Here is a 25,913-nt window from a genome sequence, read left to right as displayed (position 1 = left end):
AATGCCCTTGCTGTGCAATCCTGGCATTTAACGCCAGACTGCTGCCTGTTTCTGGCGTTAAACGCCCAAATGTAGCTTGTTTCTGGAGTTTAACGCCAGATAGATGCTTGTTTCTGGCGTTAAACGCCAGCTTGGTGCCTGTTTCTGGCGTTAAACGCCAGACAGATGCTTGGTTCTGGCGTTTAAATGCCAGACTGCTCTCCTCCAGGGTTTGCTATTTTTAATGCTATTTTTCATTTTGTTTTTGATTTTTCAGTAATTTTTGTGACTCCACATGATCATCAACCTAATAAAACATGAAATAACAAAGAGAAAATAAAATAGATATAATTAAATAACATTGGGTTGCCTCCCAACAAGCGCTTCTTTAATGTCAATAGCTTGACAGTGAGCTCTCATGGAGCCTCACAGATAATCAGAGCAAGGTTGGAACCTCCCAACACCAAACTTAGAGTTTAAATGTGGGGGTTCAACACCAAACTTAGTGTTTGGTTGTGGCCTCCCAACACCAAACTTAGAGTTTGACTGTGGGGACTTTGGTTGACTCTGCAGTGAGAGAAGCTCTTCATGCTTCCTCTCCATGGTTACAGAAGGAGATCCTTGAGTTTTAAACACAAGGTTGTCCTTATTCAGTTGAAGGACCAACTCTCCTCTGTCCACATCAATCACAGCTCTTGCTGTGGCTAGGAAGGGTCTTCCAAGGATGATGGATTCATCCTCTTCCTTCCCAGTGTCTAGGATTATGAAATCAGCAGGGATGTAAAGGCCTTCAACCTTTACTAGCACGTCCTCTACTAGTCCATAAGCCTGTTTTCTTGAGTTATCTGCCATCTCTAATGAGATTCTGGCAGCTTGCACCTCAAAGATTCCCAGTTTCTCCCTTACAGAGAGTGGCATGAGGTTTATCCCTGACCCAAGGTCACATAGAGCCTTCTCAAAGGTCATGGTGCCTATGGTACAAGGTATTAAGAACTTTCCAAGATCCTGTTTCTTCTGAGGCAATGTCAGTTGATCCAGATCACTCAGTTCATTGATGAGCAAGGAAGGTTCATCTTCCCAAGTCTCATTACCAAATAACTTGGCATTCAGCTTCATGATTGCACCAAGGTACTTGGCAACTTGCTCTTCAGTAACATCCTCATTCTCTTCAGAAGAAGAATACTCATCAGAGCTCATGAAGGGTAGAAGGAGGTTCAATGGAATCTCTATGGTCTCTAATTGAGCCTCAGATTCCTTTGGTTCCTCAAAGGGAAACTCCTTATTGGTCACTGGACGTCCCAGGAGGTCTTCCTCACTAGGATTCACGTCTTCCTCCTACCTTGTAGGTTCGGCCATGATGGTTAAATCAATGGCCTTGCACTCTCTCTATGAATTTTCTTCTGTATTGCTTGGGAGAGTACTAGGAGGAGTTTCAGTGACTCTTTTACTCAGCTGGCCCACTTGTGCCTCCAAATTCCTAATGGAGGACCGTGTTTCATTCATGAAACTTACAGTGGCCTTAGATAGATCAGAGACTATATTTGCTAAGCTAGATGGATTCTGCTCAGAACTCTCTGTCTGTTGCTGAGTGGATGATGGAAAAGGCTTGCTATTGCTAAACCTGTTTCTTCCATCATTATTAAAGCCTTGTTGAGGCTTTTGTTGATCCTTCCATGAGAAATTTGGATGATTTCTCCATGAGGGATTATAGGTGTTTCCATAGGGTTCACCCATGTAATTCACCTCTGCTATTGCAGGGTTCTCAGGATCATAAGCTTCTCCTTCAGAAGATGCCTCTATAGTACTGTTGGATGATTCCTTCAATCCATTCAGACTCTGAGAGATCATATTGACTTGCTGAGTCAATATTTTGTTCTGAGCCAATATGGCATTCAGAGTATCAATTTCAAGAACTCCCTTCCTCATAGGCGTCCCATTACTCACAGGATTCCTTTCAGAAGTGTACATGAACTGGTTATTTATAACCATGTCAATGAGTTCTTGAGCTTCTGCAGGTGTTTTCTTAAGGTGAATGGATCCACCTGCAGAGTGGTCCAATGACATCTTCTATAGCTCAGACAAACCATCATAGAATATATTCAGGATGGTCCATTCTGAAAGCATGTCAGAAGGACACTTTTTGGTCAGTTCCTTGTATCTCTTCCAAGCTTCATAGAGGGACTCACCTTCCTTTTGTTTGAAGGTTTGAACATCCACTCTAAGCTTGCTAAGCTTTTGAGGAGGAAAGAACTTGGCTAAGAAAGCTGTGACCAGCTTATCCCAAGAGTTCAGGCTATCTTTAGGTTGAGAGTCCAACCATACTCTAGCTCTGTCTCTTACAGCAAACAGGAAAAGCATAAGCCTGTAGACCTCGGGATCAACCCCATTGGTCTTAACAGTATCACAGATCTGCAAGAATTCAGTTAAGAATTGAAAAGGATCTTCGGATGGAAGTCCATGAAACTTGCAGTTCTGTTGCATCAGAGAAACTAATTGAGGTTTAAGCTCAAAATTTTTTGCTCCAATGGCAGGGATTGAGATGCTTCTTCCATGTAAATTGGAATTTGGTGTAGTAAAGTCACCAAGCATCTTCCTTGCATTGTTATTATTTTCGGCCATGTCTCCTTCCTTTTCAAAAATTTCTGTCAGATTTTCTCCAGAGAGTTGAGCTTTAGCTTCCCTTAGCTTCCTCTTCAGAGTCCTTTCAGGTTCAGGATCGGCTTCAACAAGAATGTTCTTATCCTTGTTCCTGCTCATATGAAAAAGAAGAGAACACAAAAGAAAATATAGAATCCTCTATGTCACAGTATAGAGATTCCTTATGCAAGTATAAGAAGAGAAGAATGTAAGAAGGAGAAGAGGAAAAATTCGAACACAGAGAGGGGGATGGGGTTCGAATTTTTGGGTGGAGGAGAAGTGTTAGTAGATGAATAAATAAATAGAAAGAGGTGAGGAAGAAAAGAATTCGAAAATTTAAATAAAATAAAATAAAAATATTTTAAAATTAAAGTTAAAATTCAAAAATTAAAATTGAAATCAAAACAATTAGTTAATTAAAAAGGAAATTTGAGAAAGAGGGAAGGGATTTTCGAAAATTAGAGAGGGAGTTAGTTAGGTAGTTTTGAAAAAGATAAGAATCAAATAAAAAGTAAAGTGGTTAATTGAAAAAGATTTGAAAATCAAATTTGAAAAGATAAAAAGTTAGAAAAGATTTTGAAATTAAATTTTGAAAAAGATGTGATTGAAATTTAATTTGAAAAAGATTTGAAAAAGAATTTTAAAAAGATTTGATTTTGAAAATTAAAGTTGATTACTTAACTAACAAGAAACAAAAAGATTTGATTTTAAAATTTAAAGATTGAACCTTTCTTATTAGGCAAGTAACAAACTTAATATTTTTGAATCAATCACATTAATTGTTAGCATTGAATTCGAAAATATGGAATAAAAATAAGAAAAAGATTTTGAAAATTAATTTGAAATTTTCGAAAATATTAAAGAAAAATAAAAAAAGATTTGATTTTTGAAACAGATTTGAAAAAGATAGAATTTTTAAATTGAAAATTTGATTTGACTCATAAGAAACAACTAAATTTTAAAAAGTTTTGAAAAAGTCAACTCAAATTTTCGAAAATTTATGAGTGAAAAAGGGAAAGATATTTTTTTTTATTTTTGAATTTTAATAAAGAAAGAGAAAAAACATCAAAAAGACTCAATGAAAGAAAATTTTGGATCAAAACACATGATGCATGCAAGAATACTTTGAATGTCAAGATGAACATCAAGACTTATTTTTGAAAAATTTTCAAGAAAAGAAAACATGCAAGACACCAAACTTAAAAAATTTTTATTCTTTAGACATTAATAATTCAAGAATGCATATGAAAAACAAGGAAAGACACAAAACAAGAAAATATGAAGATCAAACAAGAAGACTGACCAAGAATGACTTGAAGATCATGAAGAATGCAATGCATGAAATTTTCGAAAATAGTTTTTTTTTTGAAAATTAAAAAGATGCAATTGACACCAAACTTAAAACTTGACTCTAGACTCAAACAAGAAACACAAAAATATTTTTGATTTTATGATTTTATAGATTTTTTGAAAACTAATTGGGAAAAACGAAAAAGAGGAAAATAATTTTTTTTGTATTTTTCGAAAATAGGAAATAAAAAGCTTAAAATTAAAATAAAATCACCTAATCTGAGCAACAAGATGAGCCGTCAGTTGTCCAAACTCGAACAATCCCCGGCAACGGCGCCAAAAACTTGGTATGCGAAATCGTGATCTTCAACAATGGCGCCAATGGCTTGGTGCTCTCAAACGTGAATCACACTTAGTCACAATTCCGCACAACTAACCAGCAAGTGCACTGGGTCGTCCAAGTAATAAACCTTACGTGAGTAAGGGTCGATCCCACGGAGATTGTCAGCTTGAAGCAAGCTATGGTCACCTTGTAAATCTCAGTCAGGCGGATTCAGATAGTTATGGAGATTTGATAATTAAAACATAATTGAAATATAAACTAGGATAGAGATACTTATGTAATTCATTGGTGAGAATTTCAGATAAGCGTATAGAGATGTCTTTCGTTCCTCTGAACTTCTGCTTTCCTGCTGTCTTCATCCAATCATTCCTACTCCTTTCTATGGCAAGCTTTATGTAGGGCATCACCGTTGTCAATGGCTACATCCCATCCTCTCTGTGAAAATGGTCCAATACGCTGTCACTGCATGGCTAATCATCTGTCGGTTCTCGATCATACTGGAATAGGATTTACTATCCTTTTGCGTCTGTCACTATGCCCAGCACTCGCGAGTTTGAAACTCGTCATAGCCATCCCTTCCCAGATCCTTCTCGGAATACCACAGACTAGGTTTAGACTTTTTAGATCTCAAGAATGGCCGTCCATGGGTTCTAACTTATACCACGAAGATTCTAATATCTCGGACTCGGTCCTCTATATTAGATATCTAAGAGATACACATTCTAGCTTGTTTGCATGTAGAACGGAAGTGTTTGTCAGGCACGCGTTCATAGGTGAGAAGGATGATGAGCGTCACATAATCATCACATTCATCATGTTCTTGGGTGTGAATGGATATCTTAGAGAAGGAATAAGCTTGAATTGAATAGAAAAACAGTAGTACATTGTATTAATTCACGAGGAACAGCAGAGCTCCACACCTTAATCTATGGAGTGTAGAAACTCTACCGTTGAAAATACATAAGTGATAAGGTCCAGGAATGGCCGAATGGTCAGCCCCCTAAACGTGATCAAAGGATCAAAAGATAATCCAAAGATGTAAATACAATAGTAAAAAGTCCTATTTATGCTAAACTAGTTACTAGGGTTTACAGAAATGAGTAAATGATGCAGAAATCCACTTCCGGGGCCCACTTGGTGTGTGCTTGGGCTGAGCATTGAGCTTTACACGTGTAGAGGCTTCTCTTGGAGTTGAACGCCAGTTTGTAACCTGTTTCTGGCATTTAACTCCACTTTGCAACCTGTTTCTGGCGTTTAACTCCAGAATGCAGCATGGAACTGGCGTTGAACGCCAGTTTGCATCATCTAAACTCGGGCAAAGTATGGACTATTATATATTGCTGGAAAGCCCTGGATGTCTACTTTCCAACGCAATTGAGAGCGTGCCATTTGAAGTTCTGTAGCTCCAGAAAATCTACTTTGAGTGCAGGGAGGTCAGAATCCAGCAGCATCTGCGGTCCTTCTTCAACCTCTGAATCTGATTTTTGCTCAAGTCCCTTAATTTCAGCCAAAAAATACCTAAAATCACAGAAAAATACAAAAACTCATAGTAAAGTCCAGAAATGTGATTTTTATTTAAAAACTAATAAAAATATACTAAAAACTAACTAAATTATACCGAAAACTATGTAAAAACAATGCCAAAAAGCGTATAAATTATCCGCTCATCACCCAACATAAAGCTTGCCATGAAAAGGAGTATGAATGATTGGAAGAAGGAAATAGAAAAGCAAAGGTTCAGGAGGAACAAAGCATCTTCATACGCTTATCTGAAATTCCTATCAATGAATTACATAAGTATCTCTATCTCTATCTTTATTTTATGTTTTATTTATCTTTAATTATCAGTCCTCCATAACCATTTGAATCTGCCTGACTGAGATTTACAAGATGACCATAGCTTGCTTCAAGCCGACAGTCTCCGTGGGATCGACCCTTACTCACGTAAGGTATTACTTGGACGACCCAGTGCACTTGCTGGTTAGTTGTGCGGAATTGTGACAAAGTGTGATTCACGTTTGAGAGCTCCAAGTCTTTGGCGCCATTGTTGATGATCACAATTCCGTGCACCAAGTTTTTGGCGCCGTTGCTGGGGATTGTTCGAGTTTTGACAACTGACGGTTCATCTTGTTGCTTAGATTAGGTAATTTTACTTTTTATTTTCAAAATTTTTTTTAATACAAAATTTTTTTTTCTATTTTGTTCTTCAGAATTTTTAAGAATGAATTCTAGAGTTTCATGATGATCTGTTGAAGTCTGGCTGGCTGTGAAGCCATGTCTAATCTTATTGGACCGAGGTTTCAACTTATCGTCACAAGAGCTTGTTGATTTCTATCAATTTTGCTGTTGTTAGCAATGATCTGCTAAAGCTTGGCTGGCCATTGGCCATGTCTAGTATTTTGGACCGGAGCTTTCATTGAAAGCTTGGCTGGCTAGTAAGCCATGCCTAATTCCTGGACCGGAGTCTTAGACTAGCATTGCAATGATTTCTGGAACTCTTATTAAAAATTTTGAACCCCTTTATTTTCTTTTCCACTCAATTTTCAAAAAATCACAAAAAAAAATTTATACAACCATAAAAATAAAAAATATTTTATGTTTCTTGTTTGAGTCTAATATCAATTTTTAAGTTTGGTGTCAATTGCATGTCTTTATTCTTCTTGCATTTTTTTGAATATATGCATTATGTTCTTCATTGATCTTCAAGCTGTTCTTGATGATTTCAGTGCTCTGATCTTTAATTTCTCTTATTCTGTGTCTTTTGTTATTTCTTACATGCATTTTCAAATTGTTATAGTCCTTAGTATACAAACTTCTAAGTTTGGTGTCTTGTATGCATTGTTTATTTGATCTTAGCTGCATTTTTTATTGTTTCTCATCATTAAAAATTCAAAAATATTTTCAAAATTGTGTCTTTTCAAGTCAATAATACAGAGAATTGAAGATTCAGAACATTCAGCAGAGGAATTAAACAGAAAAAGCTGGGCGTTCAAAACGCCCAGTGAAAAAGGAAAACTGGCGTTTAAACGCCAGCCAAGGTACCTGGCTGGGCGTTTAACGCCCAAAAAGGTAGCATTTTGGGCGTTAAACGTCATAATGGATACCATTCTGGGCGTTTAACGCCAGGAGGACACTAGAGGGAAGATTTTGTTTTTAATTTTTTTTCAAATCTTCATAATTTTTCAAAATCAAATATTTTTCAAATCATATCTTTTCAATCATATCTTTTCAAAATCAATTTATTTTCAATTTTTTTATTTATTACTATTTTCGAAAATCCTTGCTACAATTAATAATTTAATTCAAAATTTTCTAGTTGTTACTTGCCTATTAAAAAAGGATCAAAAGTTTTAATTCTAGAATCATATCTTCTAATTTCTTGTTAGTCAAGTAATCAACTTTAATTTTAAAACTTTCTCTTTTTAATTTGATTTTCAATCATATCTTCTCAATCATATCTTTTCAATCACATCTTTTTCAAAATTAAGTTTCAATCATATCTTTTTTATTTCTAATTTAAAAATCTTTTTTCAAAAATCACTTAATTTTTTCCCAATCTTAATTTTCGAAAAACCTTTACCAAATTTTCAAAATTTTTTTTAATTATTTCAAAATCTTTTACTTTAATTTCGAAAATTATTCCCCTCTTCTCACATCCTTCTATTTAAGGACTAACACTCCTCCACTATCAACAATTCAAACTGTATCCCTCTTGATAAGTTCGAATTCTTCTCTTTCTACCTCCTCCTTCTATTTTTCTTTTCCTCTGACACCTCAAGGAATCTCTATACTGTGACATAGAGGATTCCATACTTTCTTCTTCTCTCTTTCATATGAGCAGGAGTAAGGACAAAGACATTCTGGTTGAGGCTGATCCTGAACCCGAAAGGACCTTGAAGAGAAAGCTAAGAGAAGCTAAAGTACAACTCTCTGGAGAGGACCTAACAGAAATTTTCAAACAAGAAGAAGCCATGGCAGCCGAAAACAACAATAATGCCAACAATGCAAGGAAGGTGCTTGGTGACTTTACTGCACTTACTCCTGACTTCTATGGGAGAAGCATCTCTATCCCTGCCATTGGAGCAAACAATTTTGAGCTTAAGCCTCAATTAGTTTCTCTAATGCAACAGAATTGCAAGTTTCATGGACTTCCATTGGAAGATCCTCATCAGTTCTTAGCTGAATTCTTGCAAATCTGTGATACTGTCAAGACTAATGGGGTTGATCTCGAGATCTACAAGCTTATGCTTTTTCCCTTTGCTGTAAGAGACAGAGCTAGAACATGGTTGGATTCACAACCTAAAGAAAGCCTGAACTCTTGGGAAAAGCTAGTTAATGCCTTCTTGGTAAAGTTCTTTCCACCTCAAAAATTGAGCAAGCTTAGAGTGGAAGTCCAAACCTTCAGACAGAAGGAAGGTGAATCCCTCTATGAAGCATGGGAAAGATACAAGCAATTGATCAGAAGGTGTCCTTCTGACATGCTTTCAGAATGGAGCATCATAGGTATCTTCTATGATGGTCTGTCTGAACTGTCCAAAATGTCATTGGACAGCTCTGCTAGAGGATCTCTTCATCTGAAGAAGACGCCTGCAGAAGCTCATGAACTCATTGAAATGGTTACAAATAACCAATTCATGTACACCTCTGAAAGGAATCCTGTGAATAATAGGACAAATAAGAAGAAAGGAGTTCTTGAGATTGATACTCTGAATGCCATACTGGCTCAAAACAAAATATTGACTCAACAAGTCAATATGATTTCTCAGTCTGTCTGGAATGCAAGCAGCAACAGGCAGTACCAAAGAAGCTTCATTTGAAGAAGAAGCTTATGATCCTGAGAACCCAACAATGGAAGAGGTGAATTACATGGGAGATTCCTATGGAAACACTTACAATCCTTCATGGAGAAATCATCCAACTCTCTCATGGAAGGACCAACAGAGGCCTCAACAAGGCTTCAATAACAATAATGGTGGAAGAAACAAGTTTAGCAATAGCAAGCCTTTTCCATCATCTTCTCAGCAACAGACAGAGAATTCTAAGCAGACCACTCTGACTTAGCAACCATAGTCTCTGATCTAATTAAAACCACTCAAAGTTTCATGACTGAAACAAGGTCCTCCATTAGAAATTTGGAGGCACAAGTGGCTCAGCTGAGTAAGAAAGTTACTGAACTCCCTCCTAGTACTCTTCCAAATAATACAGAAGAGAATCCAAAAGGAGAGTGCAAGGCCATCACCATAACCCACACGGCCGAACCTGGAGAGGAAGAAGAGGCAGTTATCTCCACTGAGGAAGACCTCACTGGACGTCCACTAGCCTCCAAGGAGTTCCCTCATGAGGAACCATGGGAATCTGAGGCTCACACTGAGATCATAGAGATTCCATTGAATTTACTTCTGCCATTCATGAGCTCTGATGAGTATTCTTTCTCTGAAGAGGATGAAGATGTTACTGAAGAGCAAGTTGCTAAGTACCTTGGAGCAATCATGAAGCTAAACGCCAAGTTATTTGGTAATGAGACTTGGGAGAATGAACCTCCATTGCTCACTAAAGAACTGGATGACTTAACTAGGCAGAAATTACCTCTGAAGAGACAAGATCCTGGAAAGTTCTCAATACCTTGTACCATAGGCACCATGACCTTTGAGAAGGCTCTGTGTGACCTAGGGTCAAGCATAAACCTCATGCCTCTCTCTATAATGGAGAAGCTAGGGATCATTGAGGTATAAGCTGTAAGAATCTCACTAGAGATGGCAGACAATTCAAAGAAACAGGCTTATGGACTTGTAGAGGATGTCTTGGTAAAGGTTGAAGACCACTACATCCCTGCTGATTTCATAATCCTAGAGACTGGGAAGTGTATAAATGAATCCATCATCCTTGGTAGACCCTTCCTTGCCACAGCAAAAGCTGTGATTGATGTAGACAGAGGAGAATTATTCCTTCAAGTGAATGAGGACTCCCTTGTGTTTAAGGCTCAAGGATCTCCCTCTGTAACCATGGAGAGAAAGCATGAAAAGCTTCTCTCAATGCAGAGTCAAACAAAATCCCCACACTCAAACTCTAAGTTTGGTGTTGGGAGGCCACAACCAAACTCTAAGTTTGGTGTTGAGAGGCCATCATCATGCTCTGAGTATATGTGATGCTCCATGAGAGCCCACTGTCAAGCTACTGACACTAAAGAAGCGCTTGTTGGGAGGCAACCCAATTTTTCTTATCTATGTTATATTTCTATCATTTTATGTTTTCTGTAGGTTGATGATCATGGGAAGTCACAAAAACAATTGAAAAAGCAAAAACAAACTAAAAAACAGAATGAAAAAATAGAACACCCTGGAGGAGAAGGCTACTGGCATTTAAACGCCAGTAAGGGTAGCAAAATGGGCGTTAAACGCCCAGTCTGGCACCATTCTGGGAGTTTAACGCCAGAAATGGGCACCAGACTGGCGTTTAATACCAGAAAAGGGCAAGAAGCTGGCGTTAAACGCCAGAAATGGGAAGCAACCTGGCGTTTAATGCCAGGATTGGCAGCAAAGGGCATTTTTGCACACCACATGGTGCAGGGATGAGAAATCCTTGACACCTCAGGATCTGTGGACCCCACAGGATCCCCACCTACCTCATCTCTCTCTCTCTTCTTCACCCATTCACCAATCACCTCAATACCTCTTCCCCAAAAACCCCTCACCTATCAAATCCCACCATTCTCTTCACCACTCACATCCATTCTTCATAAAACCCCACCTACCTCACCATTCAAATTCAAACCACTTTTCCACCCAAACCCACCCATAATGGCCGAACCATACCCCCCTCTCCGCTCCTATATAAACCCATCTTCACTCCTTCATTTTCACACAACATAAACACTACTTCTCCCCCTTGGCTGAAACACTAACCCCCCTCCATCTCCTCTATTTCTTCTTCTTCTACTCTCTTCTTTCTTTTTTTGCTCGAGGACGAGCAAACCTTCTAAGTTTGGTGTGGTAAAAGCGTTGCTTTTTGTTTTTCCATAACCATGTATGGCACCTAAGGCCGGAGAAACCTCTAGAAAGAGGAAAGGGAAGGCAAAAGCTTCCACCTCCGAGTCATGGAAGATGGAGAGATTCATCTCAAGGGTGCACCAAGACCACTTCTATGAAGTTGTGGCCAAGAAGAAGGTGATCCCCAAGGTCCCTTTCAAACTCAAAAAGGGTGAATATCCGGAGATCCGACATGAGATTCGAAGAAGAGGTTGGGAAGTTCTTAACAACCCCATTCAACAAGTCGGAATCTTAATGGTTCAAGAGTTCTATGCCAATACATGGATCACCAAGAACCATGATCAAAGTGTGAATCCGGACCCAAAGAATTGGCTTACAATGGTTCGGGGGAAATGTTTAGATTTTAGTTCGGAGAATATAAGGTTGGCATTCAACTTGCCCATGATGCAAGGAGATGCACACCCCTACATTAGAAGGGTCAACTTTGATCAAAGGTTGGACCAAGTCCTCATAGACATTTATGAAGAGGGCGCTCAATGGAAGAGAGATTCAAGAGGAAAGCCGGTTCAACTAAGAAGGCATGACTTCAAGCCCGTGGCTAAGGGATGGTTGGAATTTATCCAACGCTCAATCATTCCCACTAGCAACCGGTCTGAAGTTACTATAGACCGGGCTATTATGATCCATAGCATCATGATTAAGGAGGAAGTAGAAGTTCATGAAGTTATATCCCAAGAACTCTACAAGATGGCGGACAAGTCCTCTACCTTGGCAAGGTTAGCCTTTCCTCACCTCATTTGTCACCTCTGCAATTCAGCTGGAATTGACATAGAGGAAGACATCCTTATTGATGAGGATAAGCCCATCACTAAGAAAAGGATGGAGCAAATAAGAGAACCTCACCATGAGCATGAGGAAATTCCTCATCATGAAATCCCCGAGATGCCTCAAGGGATGCACTTTCCTCCACAAAACTATTGGGAGCAAATCAACACCTCCCTAGGAGAATTAAGTTCCAACATGGGATAACTAAGGGTGGAGCACCAAAAGCACTCTATCCTCCTCCATGAAATTAGAGAAGACCAAAGAACCATGAGAGAGGAGCAACAAAGGCAAGGAAGAGACATTGAGGAGCTCAAGCACTCCATAAGATCTTCAAGAGGAAGAACAAGCCGCCATCACTAAGGTGGACCCGTTCTTTAATTTTCTTGTTCTTTATTTTCTGTTTTTCGAAAATTATGCTTGATGTTTATTTATATTTGTGTCTTTATTACATGATCATTAGTGTCTAAGTGTTTATGCCTTAAAGCTATGAAAATGAATCCACCACCTTTCTTAAATGGAAAGTGTTTTTAATTGAAAAAGAAAAAAAAGAAGTGCATGAATTTCGAATTTTAAAACAGTTTAATTATTTTGATGTGGTGGCAATACTTTTGTCTTTCTGAATGAATGCTTGAACAGTGCATATTTTTTATATTGTTGATTCATGAATGTTAAAATTGTTGGCTCTTGAAAGAATGATGGAAAAGGAGAAATGTTATTTGATAATCTGAAAAATCATAAAATTGATTCTTGAAGCAAGAAAAAGCAGTGAAAAGCTTGCAGAAAAAAAATATATGCGAAAAAAAAAGAGAAAAGAGAAAGAAAAAGCAAGCAGAAAAAGCCAATAACCCTTTAAACCAAAAGGCAAGGGTAAAATAAAAAGGATCCAAGGCTTTGAGCATCAGTGGATAGGAGGGCCCACAGGAATAAAATCCTGGCCTAAGCGGCTAAACCAAACTGTCCCTAACCATGTGCTTGTGGCGTGAAGGTGTCAAGTGAAAACTTGAGACTGAGCGGTTAAACTCGTGGTCCAAAGCAAAAAGAGTGTGCTTAAGAGCCCTGGACACCTCTCACTGGGGACTTTAGCAAAGCTGAGTCACAATCTGAAAAGGTTCACCCAGTCATGTGTCTGTGGCATTTATGTATCTGGTGGTAATACTGGAAAACAAAATGCTTAGGGTCACGGCCAAGACTCATAAAGTAGCTGTGTTCAAGAATCAACATACTTAACTAGGAGAATCAATAACACTATCTGAATTCTGAGTTCCTATAGATGCCAATCATTCTGAACTTCAAGGGATAAAGTGAGATGCCAAAACTATTCAGAAGCAAAAAGTTAAAAGCCCTGCTCATCTAATTAATACTGATCTTCATAGATATTTTTGGAATTCATTGTACATTCTATTCTTTTTATCCTATATGATTTTCATTTGTTTGGGGACAAGCAACAATTTAAGTTTGGTGTTGTGATGAGCGGATAATTTATACGCTTTTTGGCATTATTTTTAGTATGTTTTTAGTATGTTTTAGTTAGTTTTTATTATGTTTTATTAGTTTTTATTTAAAAATCACATTTCTGGACTTTACTATGAGTTTGTGTATTTTTCTGTGATTTCAGGTATTTTCTGGCTGAAATTGAGGGACCTGAGCAAAAATCTGATTCAGAGGCTGAAAAAGGACTGCAGATGCTGTTGGATTCTGACCTCCCTGCACTCAAAGTGGATTTTATGGAGCTACAGAAGCCCAATTGGTGCGCTCTCAATTGCGTTAGAAAGTAGACATCCTGGGCTTTCCAGAAATATATAATAGTCTATACTTTACTCAATATTTGATGGCCCAAACCGGCGTTCCAAGTCAGCTTAAGAATTCTGGCGTCAAAACGCCAGAACTGGCACAAAAGCTGGAGTTAAACGCCCAAACTGGCACAAAAGCTGGCGTTTAACTCCAAGAAAAGTCTCTACATGTGAAAGCTTCAATGATCAGCCCAAGCACACACCAAGTGGGCCCGGAAGAAGATTTCTGCATTAATTACTTATTTTTGTAAACCCTAGGCTACTAGTTCTCTATAAATAGGACCTTTTACTATTGTATTTTCATCTTGGTTCTTCGAGTTCCCTCTCTGGGGCCGAAGCCAATGACCACCATTATCACTTTTGTATTTTCTACGGTGGAGTTTCTACACACCATATATTAAGGTGTGGAGCTCTGCTGTTCTTCATGAATTAATGCAAAGTACTACTGTTTTTCTATTCAATTCACGCCTACTTCTTCTCTAAGATATTCATTCGCACTCAAGAACATGATGAATGTGATGATTATGTGACACTCATCACCATTCTCACCTATGAACGCGTGCCTGACAACCACTTCCGTTCTACATGCAAACAAGCTTGAATGTGTATCTCTTGGGTTTCTAATCTAAGATTAGAACCTTTGTGGTATAGGCTAGAATTATTGGCGGCCATTCCTGAGATCCAGAACGTCTAAACCTTGTCTGTGGTATTCTGAGTAGGATCTGGGAAGGGATGACTGTGACGAGCTTCAAACTCGCAAGTGTTGGGCGTGTGACAGACGCAAAAGGATCAATAGATCCTATTCCAACATGATCGAGAACCGACAGATGATTAGCCGTTCGGTGACAGCGTGCGTAGAACATTTTCACCGAGAGGATAGGAAGTAGCCATTGACAACGGTGATGCCCAACATAAAGCTTGCCATGGAAAGGAGTATGAATAATTGGAAGAAGGCAATAGGAAAGCAGAGGTTCAGGAGGAACAAAGCATCTTCATACGCTTATCTGAAATTCCTACCAATGAATTACATAAGTATCTCTATCTCTATCTTTATTTTATGTTTTATTTATCTTTAATTATCAATCCTCCATAACCATTTGAATCTGTCTGACTGAGATTTACAAGATGACCATAGCTTGCTTCAAGCCGACAGTCTCCGTGGGATCGACCCTTACTCACGTAAGGTATTACTTGGACGACCCAGTGCACTTGCTGGCTAGTTGTGCGGAATTGTGACAAAATGTGATTCACGTTTGAGAGCTCCAAGTCTTTGGTGCCATTGTTGATGATCACAATTTCGTGCACCAGTTGTGCCTTCATGAGTGACTTGTAATTTGTCCCAGATTTCCTTTGCTATTGTGCATCTTGATACCCGTCGGTATTCCTCGAAGCTGATTGCACAATTAAGCAAGTTGACAGCTTTAGTGTTGAGCTCCACCTTCTTTCTGTCTTCTTCGGTTCAGCTAGCTTCATCTTTGAGAGAGACCACACCATCAGACCCTATGGTGGTTGGGAATTGAGGACCTTCTAGGATTATCTTCCAGAGTCTGTAATCTACTGATTGGACAAAGATCTTCATTCTTTCCTTCCAATACATGTAGTTGTTTCCATTGAAGAGAGGAGGTCTGTTGCTTGATTGCCCTTCTGTCAAAGTGTAGGCCACCAAATTTGAGCCACTATTTTCTGCCATCAGGATCTTTTCTCCAAGCTGCAAAGCTTGATCTCTTTGAGACCAAGCTCTGATACCAATTGATGGTTTATCAGTGGCTAAGAGAAGGGGATTGAATCTTAGCCCCTTTTGCTGATTAGTACTTGTTGCCCCTTTTAAACTACTTTAGGAGATATTTCTGCTTTTTGTCTCGTCACTAGTCAAGAGACATTTTCTTTTTGTCTCGTAACCAGTAAGGAGATATTTTTCAATTTTGTCTCCAACGAACAGATTCAGAAATTGAGTAGAAGAGAGAGAGAGAGAGAGAGAGAGAGAGAGAGAGAGAGAGAGAATCACACCAAGAAGTATCCTGGTTCAGCTGCTAAGTGCAGTGCAGTCTACATCCAGTCTCCATCACAACAATGATGGAATTTTACTATAATAAAAAAGATTACAAACACTAATTCTCCCTAGGAACTACCCTTCCTATTCGGGACAAGTCCAGAATCTATCCCCAATCCTGAACTTGACTTGGTCACCTACCAAGCTTTCAACTGCTAAGTGCTAACCCAAGTTGCAAGGGGATTCCCACAGAATCATTAAACACAACACAGATGTACAAAGGACCTCTAGGACATCTATGGCTTTTTCTTTTAATTTTGTATACTCTGCCTTTTTCCGCTCTATGGATTTTTCTTATAAACCTCACTGTTTGCCTTTTTCCATGAGACTCAAGACAGACAAAACTAAACAGGAAAATACAACATGAAAGACATTGAAGGAGAAGAGCTTCTGTTAGCTTGGGTAGCTATGAGAACTCTGTGCTTTTTACTCTTTTTCTCCTTACTTCAAGCCTTGGCTGTTCACCCTTATTATAGAAGGGGAAGCCTCCAAGGTTGAAACGGTTGAACCGAGCTAAACTTCTTCTTCTTCAACATCAAACCGGTTCGGCCAGAGAGAGAAGAGAGAGAACCAAATGTAAAATCCAACATGCAATTACCTCTTCCTCATCCCTTCTCACCAAGCTTCATCAATCCGGGCCTTCCATCTTGACTTGCTCCCCAAGAAGGATTCTTGACCCTTGATGAGTTCTTGATGCTTGACAGCTCCATCTGTTCTATCTTCTGCCTCTTCCTCCACGTAGCTACAGTAGCTACCTTTTGTGTTGGTTGATCAAAAGTAGAGACGAGCCATGCCCCTGGGATCTTCTTCTCTGACCGAGTTGGATCTCTTCCATTTTCGGGTATGGAGAGCTTGAGACTTCTTCACCACATCTTACCATTAGTGGCAAAGATCTCAGTCACACCCTACTGTGGATCTTCTTTCTGCTAAGTCCATCATCACAATGACCTCTTGCTTGCACATAGCTTTACTGCTACAATGCCTCATCTCTAATAACTTGCTTCTTCTTCTTCTCTGTGACATGACCGAAACAATGAGAGAGAACAGAGAGAGAAGAGAGAAAACTTTCAATGTAATTGAAGAATAAAATTAAAAATGAATTAATTTTCCACTTCCCTTTTGCTTAGTAACGTGTGATAGTAATGATGGCAATCAAATCAATTCCCACTTTCTCTTTCATGTTTCCAATGCTATTAATACAAGTTAATTGAATTTTGAAATCCATTCAAAGATGAGAGTGGGTAACCGTGGGAAAGCATGCAATATTGCTTTCTTCCTTTTACAATTTTTCGGACCAAGCCTTGATGGTCTTGTAGCAAATTTTAATTTGGGCTTGTTCAACAAAATCTGGCCCAACTTTCACAATAATAATTTTAGCCACATATTTTAAAACATTTTTTTTACAAGGCTGAATTTTAACTTCACATTGGACTTGTTATTTTTCGGCCTAAAACAAAATCTGCAAGCAACAAAATCATTATTAACAAATGTGAATTAAAGTTCAAATTAATAATTTTGTGATTAATCATTTTAATAATGTTTGATCATCATCAAATTAATTTGGAGTTTTCCAAACTCATCAATATATATATATATATATATACAAATTTGAGCTTGGGCTGTCTCACGCATGGATAAATTGAGCTTGGGATTTTCCCATGGATATTATTGAGCTTGGGGATGCGCGCACAGAGGGACTATCCACAGTTAGCTACCAGAACATGTCGGGTTGGCTATATAACTGACAGATGATATCATCATCCATAGGATAGGCATACATCATATGCATTCGTATGTTTTGCTTGAGTGTGCATTATTTTGGTTTGCTTAACTCTGCTTTTCCGCTATTTGTTCTACTTGCTGTAATTGTACCTCTATCTGTGTTTTTTTGTTTGATTTGTATGTGTATGTTTCTGAGAGACCCTCTCTTAGCAGAGGTGTGATGAGGGTTGTTCCACCGGTGATTCGGAGGTTTAGTGTTGATGGAAGGTGCAAAGTTAGAATTGGGCTGGAATCCTTCAATTAGATTACCGATATTATTGGTTTAGAATAAATTTTAAGATTAATCTGAGTGTCGAAGTTCTAAGAATACCTCTGGCTTTCTCGGTACCTTTTATATTAACTATGCGGACACATTTACCATGCTGAGAATCTCCGGTTCTCATTCCATACATATTTCTGTTGTTTTTCAGATGCAGGTCAAGAGGCACCTCGTTGAGCATCTCTCGACCTGCATTTGAAAAATAATAGAAATATGTATGGACTGAGAACCGAGGGTTAGATTTCAGCTTAAATATCCAACTAAACCAGAAATTAAGTAAGTTATCTAAGGTATTCAAGTTCTAAATCTAACTTTAACCTAATTCTTCACTTTCTGTCTCCTCCAATCCTCCGAATCACCGGTGGAACAACCCTCCTTCACTCTTCCGCCAAGAGAGGGTTTCTCTTAAGCATACACTTACAGTTCAAGCAAGGCAAAGGCAGATATATGTGCAATTACAGCAAGTAGAACAAATAGCAGATAAGAAGAGTTAAGCAATTACGCAAACCAAAACAATACACATTCAAGCAAAACATACAAATGCACATGATGTATGCATGTTCTAAGGCTGATGAGTATCATTTGCCGATTATAAAGCCTAGCCCGATATGTCCGATAGCTAACCCTAGACAGAACACCAAACACAAAGCAAGTGGGACAATGCCTTAACCCTTACATCTTACCCACGTACCTGGAGCAGGGGACAACTTCACCCTTGCTTCTTACCCAGGTGGTGTTACAGTTCTTAACCTGGAGCAAGCGGCGATAGAACTCAAACCTTGCATCTTACCTGGAGTCTCGAACTCTTATCCGGAACAAGTGACCAACGCCACTGCCCCTTACCCGACTTTCTCAACATATACTCGGAGCGAATGGACAACGCCACCGCCTCCTACCCGGTCACACATATCTCATTATCATTATAATTCATTCATATTCATTCAACAATTAGACTTAAAAATTAATTCTCATCATCCTTCATTCTTTATTATCACACCTCCTATTTCGTTCATCAATAATTCATACTCAAAACACAATTCATTCTTTTCTAAATAAAGCAAACTCAAAACGTAATCCTTTCCTTAATAACTCAAAATCAAATTATAGAATCCTTAAAAATCCAAATCTTTCTCAATAACCACTTTAAATGAAGCCTCCTATTTTCATAAAAATTTTGGCAGCATCTTGATGAGCGGATAATTTATACGCTTTTTGGCATTGTTTTTAGGTAGTTTTTAGTATGTTTTAGTTAGTTTTTATTATATTTTTATTAGTTTTCAAGCAAAATTCATATTTCTGGACTTTACTATGAGTTTGTGTATTTTTCTGTGATTTCAGGTATTTTTTGGCTGAAATTGAGGGACCTAAGCAAAAATCTGATTCAGAGGCTGAAAAAGAACTGCAGATGCTGTTGGATTCTGACCTCCCTGCACTCGAAATAGATTTTCTGGAGCTACAGAAACCCAATTGGCACGCTCTTAATTGCATTAGAAATTAGACATCCTGGATTTCCAGCAATATATAATAGGCCATACTTTGCTCGAGTTTTGATGACGCAAACTGGCGTTCAAACGCCAACTTTCTGCCCTATTCTGAAGTTAAACGCCAGAAAAAGGTTACAAACCAGAGTTAAATGCCACAAACAGGCTACAACCTGGCGTTTAACTCTAAGAAAAGTCTCTACATGTGTAAAGCTCAATGCTCAGCCCAAGCACACACCAAGTGGGCCCTGAAAATGGATTTATGCACTATCTACACTTAGTTACTCATTTTTTGTAAACCCTAGTAACTAGTTTAGTATAAAAACTACTTTTAGTGATTTATTTCATATCTTTTGATCATTTTTGAGACTATCTTTGTATCACTTTTGATCTCTTGATCATGTTTAGGGGGCTGGCCTCACGGCCATGCCTGGACCATTATCACTTATGTATTTTCAACGGTGGAGTTTCTACACCCCATAGATTAAGGTGTGGAGCTTGCTGTTCCTCATGAATTAATGCAAAGTACTATTATTTTTCTATTCAATTCAAGCTTATTCTTATTCCAAGATATTCTCTCGCACTTCAACCTGATGAATGTGATGATCCGTGACACTCATCATCATTCTCACCTATGAACGCGTGCCTGACAACCACTTCCGTTCTATCTGCAATAGCTTGAGCGTGTATCTCTTAGCCACCATTCCGAAAGATCGGAGTCTTCGTGGTATAAGCTAGAATCAATTGGTAGCATTCTTGAGATCCGGAAAGTCTAAACCTTGTCTGTGATATTCCGAGTAGGATCTGGAATGGGATGACTATGACGAGCTTCAAACTCGCAAGTGTTGGGCGTAGTGACAGACGCAAAAGGATCAATGGATCCTATTCCAACATGAGTGAGAACCGACAGATGATTAGCCCTGCGGTGATAGCGCAAATGGACCATTTTCACTGAGAGGACGGACGGTAGCCATTGACAACGGTGATCCCCCAACATACAGCTTGCCATGGAAAGGAGTATGAATGATTGGATGAAAGCAATAGGAAAGCAGAGATTCAGAAGGAACAAAGCATCTTCATACGCTTATCTGAAATTCTCACCAATGAATTACATAAGTATTTCTATCCTATTTTATATTTTATTTATATTTTAATTATCAAAACCTCATAACCAATTGAATCTGCCTGACTGAGATTTACAAGGATGACCATAGCTTGCTTCAAGCTGATAATCTCCGTGGGATTGACCCTTACTCACGTAAGGTTTATTACTTGGACGACCCAATGCACTTGCTGGTTAGTTGTGCAGAGTTGTGAAAAAGAGTTGAGATTACAATCGTGCGTACCATGTTTTTGGTGCCGTTTTAGAGATCACAATTTTGTGCACCAAGTTTTTGACGCCGTTGCCGAGGATTGTTCGAGTTTGGACAACTGACGGTTCATCTTGTTGCTCAGATTAGGTAATTTTATTTTAATTTTAAGCTTTTTGTTTTTATTATTTTTATTTTCGAAAAAATTTTCAAAAAAAAAATTATTCTATGACTTCAGAATTTTTAAGAATGAATTCTAGAGTTTCATCATGATCTGTTGAAGCCTGGCTGGCTGTTAAGCCATGTCTAATTTTTTTTGGACCGAGGCTTCCACTTATCATGAGAAGAGCTTCTTTGGCTTTTTCATCAATTTAGCTGTTGAATGTAATGATCTGCTAAAGCTTGGCTGGCCATTGGCCATGTCTAGTGTTTTGGACCGAAGCTTTCACTGAAAGTTTGGCTGGCTAGTAAGCCATGTCTAATTCCTAGACCGGAGTTTTAGACTAACATTGCATGATTCCTGGAATTCTTATTAAAAATTTTGAAATCCTTATTTCTCTTTTTCCTAATTAATTTTCGAAAAATACCAAAAAAATTAATAAAATCATAAAAACCAAAAATATTTTATGTTTCTTGTTTGAGTATTGTGTCAAATTGTAAGTTTGGTGTCAATTGTATCCTTTTAACTTTTCTTAAAATTTTCAAAAACTCATGCATGGTGTTCTTCATGATCTTCAAGTTGTTCTTGATGATCTTCTTTGTTTGATCTTTGCATTTTCATGTTTTGTGTCTTTTCTTGTTTTTCATATGCATTTTCAATTTATTAGTGTCTATAGTTCAAAAATTTTTAAGTTTGGTGTCTTGCATGTTTTTCTTTTCTTAAAAATTTTCAAAAATAATTCTTGATGTTCATCTTAATCTTCAAAGTGTTCTTGGTGTTCATCTTGACATTCAAAGTATTCTTGCATGCATTAGTTGTTTTGATCATAATTTCTTGTATTTTGCATCATTTTTATGTTTTTCTCTTTCCTCATTAAAAATTCAAAAATAAAAAAAAAATATCTTTCCCTTATTTCACTCATAAATTTTCGAAAATTTGGATTGATTTAGTCAAAAGTTTTAAAAATCTAGTTGTTTCTTATGAGTCAAGTCAAATTTTCAATTTAAAAAAACTATCTTTTCAAAACCTTTTTAAAAATCAAATCTTTTTCATTTTTCTTTCAAATTTTTCGAAATTTTAAAAATTAATTTTCAAAATATTTTTCTTATTTTTATTTCCTATTTTCGAAATTAAATCAAAATTTTTCAAGTTGTTACTTGCCTATTAAGAAAGGATCAATCTTTAAATTTTAGAATCATATCTTTTTGTTTCTTGTTAGTCAAGTAATCAACTTTAATTTCAAAAAAATCAAATCTTTTTAAATTTCTTTTTTTTCAAATCTTTTTCAAAATAAATTTCAATCATATCTTTTTCAAAACTTAATTTCAAAATCTTTTCTAACTTCTTATCTTTTCAAAATTGATTTTCAAATCTTTTTCAATTAACTACTTGACCTTTTGTTTGATTTTAAAAATTCTTATCTTTTTTAAAAACTATCTAACTACTTTCCTCTCTCTGATTTTCGAAAACTCCTCACCACCTTTTCAAAATTCCTTTTAATTAACTATTATTTTAAATTTTAATTTAATTTTATTTCTCTTTTTAATTTTCGAATTCGAACTAATAATTAAAATAAAAACAAAAATATTTTTCCTTTTATTTTAATTTAAATTCGAATTCTTCTCTCTCATCTCTTTCTATTTATTTATTTATCTACTAACACTCCTCTTCCACTCAAAATTCGAACCCCATCTTCTTCTCTGTGTTCGAATTTTTTTTCTTCTCCTTCTTCTATTCTTCTCTTCTTCTACTCACATAAAGGAATCTCTATACTGTGACATAGAGGATTCCATATTTTCTTGTTCTCTTCTCTTTCATATGAGCAGGAACAAGGACAAAAGCATTATTGTTGAAGCTGATCCTGAACTTGAAAGGACCTTGAAGAGGAAGCTAAGAGAAGCTAAAGCACAACCCTCTGGAGAGGACCTGATAGAAATTTTTGAAAAAGAAGGAGACATGGCCGAACCCAATAACAATGGTGGAGATGCAAGGAAGATGCTTGGTGACTTTATTGCACCCTCTTCTGACTTCTGTGGAAGAAGCATCTCAATTCCTGCCATTGGAGCAAACAACTTTGAGCTTAAGCCTCAATTAGTTTCTCTAATGCAACAGAATTGCAAGTTTCATGGACTTCCATTGGAAGATCTTCATCAGTTCTTAGCTGAATTCTTGTAAATCTGTGACACTGTTAAGACCAATGGGGTTAATCCTGAGGTCTACAGGCTTATGCTTTTCCCTTTTGCTGTAAGAGACAGAGCTAGAACATGATTGGATTCACAACCTAAGGAAAGCCTGAACTCTTGGGAAAAGCTGGTCAGTGCTTTCCTGGCCAAATTCTTTCCTCCTCAAAAGATGAGCAAGCTTAGAGTGGAAATCCAAACCTTCAGACAGAAGGAAGGCGAGTTCCTCTATGAAGCTTGGGAAAGATATAAGCAATTGATCAAAAGGTGTCCTACTGACATGCTTCCAAAATGAAGCATCATATGTATATTCTATTATGGTCTGTCTGAGTTGTCAAAAATGTCATTGGACCATTCTGCAGGAGGATCTCTTCATCTGAAAACCCCTGCAGAAGCTCAGGAACTCATTGAAATGGTTGCAAATAACCAGTTCATGTACACCTCTGAGAGGAATCCTGTGAACAATGGGATGCCTCAGAAGAAGGGAGTTCTTGAAATTGATACTCTGAATGCCATATTGGCTCAGAACAAAATATTGACTCAACAAGTCAATATGATTTTTCAGAGTCTGAATGAATTGCAAGCTGCATCCAACAGTACTAAAGAAGCATCTTCTGAAGAAGAAGCTTATGATCTTGAGAATCCTACAATGGCAGAGGTGAATTACATGGGAGAACCCTATGGAAACACCTATAATCCTTCATGGAGAAATCATCCAAATTTCTCATGGAAGGACCAACAGAAGCCTCAACAAGGCTTCAATAATAATGGTGGAAGAAATAGGTTTAGCAATAGCAAGCATTTTCCATAATCTTCTCAGCAACAGACAGAGAATTCTGAACAGAGCCATTCTGGCCTGGCAACCATAATCTCTGATCTATCCAAGACCACACTAAGTTTCATGAATGAAACAAGGTCCTCCATTAGAAATTTGGAGGCACAGGTGGGTCAGCTGAGTAAGAAGATTACTGAAACTCCTCCCAGTACTCTCCCAAGCAATACAGAAGAAAATCCCAAGAGAGAGTGTAAGACCATAACCATGACCAACATGGCCGAACCTGGAGAGAGTGAGGAGGACGTGAGTCCCAGTGAGAAAAGCCTCATGGGATGTCCTCTAGATAGAAAGGAGTTTCCCTTTGAGGAACCAAAGGAATCTGAGGCTCATACAGAGACCATAGATATTCCATTGAACCTCCTTCTGACATTCATGAGCTCTAATGAATATTCTTCCTCTCAAGAGGATGAAGATATTGCTGAAGAGCAAGCTGCTAAATATCTAGGAGCAATCATGAAGCTGAATGCCAAGTTATTTGGTAATGAGACTTGGGAGGATGAACCCCCCTTGTTCACCAATGAACTGAGTGCATTAATGAGGCAAACATTACCTCAGAAGAAACCGGATCCCAGAAAATTCTTCATACCTTGTACCATAGGCACCATGACCTCTGAGAAGGCTCTGTGTGACCTGGGGTCAGGGATAAACCTAATGCCACTCTCTGTAATGGAAAAACTGAAAATCTTTGAGGTACAAGCTGCAAGAATCTCACTAGAGATGGCAGATAAATCAATGAAACAGGCTTATGGACTAGTAGAGGATGTGCTAGTGAAGGTTAAAGGCCTTTACATCCCTGCTGATTTCATAATCCTAGACACTGGGAAGGATGAAGATGAATCCATCATCCTTGGCAGACCCTTCCTAGCCACAGCAAAAGCTGTGATTAATGTTGACAGAGGAGAGTTGGTTCTTCAGTTGAATGAAGACTACCTTGTATTCAAGACTCAAGGTTCTCCTTCTGTAACTATGGAGAGGAAGCATGAAAAGCTTCTCTCAATACAGAGTCAAACAAAGCCCCCACATTCAAACTCTAAGTTTGGTGTTCGGAGGCCACAACCAAACCTTAAGTTTGGTGTTGAGAGGCCACAACCAAACTCTAAGTTTGGTGTTGAGAGGCCCCAACCCTGCTCTGATTATCTGTGAGGCTCCATGAGAGCTCACTGTCAAGCTATTGACATTAAAGAAGCGCTTATTGGGAGGCAACCCAATATTATTTAATTATATCTATTTATTTTCTATTCTTATTTTATGTATTCTTTAGGTTGATGATCATGTGAAGTCACAAAAACAACTGAAAAATCAAAAACAGAATGAAAAACAACATTAAAAATAGCTCACCCTGGAGGAAGAACTTACTAGCGTTTAAACGCCAGTAAGAAGCATCAGACTAGCCTTTAACGCCAAAAAGAAGCATCAGTCTGGCGTTAAACGCCAGAAACAAGCACCAAGTTGGCGTTAAACGCCAAGAAAGGGAGAAACGCTGGCGTTAAATGCCAGAAACAAGCAGCAATCTGGCGTTTAACGCCAGCAGTGCACTCTAAGGGCGTGTTGCACGCCTAAATGGAGCAGGGATGCTAAGTCCTTGACCCCTCAGGATCTGTGGACCCCACAGGATCCCCACCAACCTCAACTCACTCTCTCTCTTCTTCACACCTTTTCATAACACTCTTCCCCAAATATCCCTCACCAATCACCTCCATATCTCTTCCCCAATTACCATTCACCAATCACCTCATTCACTCTCCCCCAAAACACCACCTACCTTCAAATTCAAAAATCTTTTTCCCTTCCAAACCCAACCCCAAATACACGAACCTAACCCTCCTCCCACTCCTATATATACCCCTCATCTCTTCTTCAATTTCACACATCACAAACACCTTATACCCCTTTGGCCGAATTCAACCTCTCCCTCCATCTCCTCCATTTTCTTCTTCTTCTCCTTCATTCTTCCTTCTTTGCTCGAGGACGAGCAAACACTTTTAAATTTGGTGTGGTAAAAGCAT

The 25,913-nt window shown here is 38.1% G+C and overlaps 3 non-coding genes across 3 annotated transcripts; 1 reads left to right on the top strand and 2 right to left on the bottom strand.

Moving 5' to 3' along the window:
- Positions 1-2,097: 2,097 nt before the first annotated feature.
- On the top strand, positions 2,098-2,205 carry LOC112730805 (small nucleolar RNA R71). Its single transcript, XR_003166613.1, has one exon. It is a non-coding gene; the product is annotated as a small nucleolar RNA R71 (small nucleolar RNA).
- A 6,420-nt stretch (positions 2,206-8,625) lies between these two features.
- On the bottom strand, positions 8,626-8,733 carry LOC112732166 (small nucleolar RNA R71). The gene has a single exon (XR_003167903.1). It is a non-coding gene; the product is annotated as a small nucleolar RNA R71 (small nucleolar RNA).
- A 14,517-nt stretch (positions 8,734-23,250) lies between these two features.
- LOC112731624 (small nucleolar RNA R71) lies at positions 23,251-23,358 on the bottom strand. The gene has a single exon (XR_003167395.1). It is a non-coding gene; the product is annotated as a small nucleolar RNA R71 (small nucleolar RNA).
- Positions 23,359-25,913: the final 2,555 nt, after the last annotated feature.

Source organism: Arachis hypogaea, chromosome 12, assembly GCF_003086295.3.
Source record: "Arachis hypogaea cultivar Tifrunner chromosome 12, arahy.Tifrunner.gnm2.J5K5, whole genome shotgun sequence".
NCBI classification, from domain to species: Eukaryota; Viridiplantae; Streptophyta; class Magnoliopsida; order Fabales; family Fabaceae; genus Arachis; species Arachis hypogaea.
The sequence above is the reverse complement of the archived record's forward strand: the minus strand, read 5'-3'. Positions and strand labels throughout refer to the sequence as shown.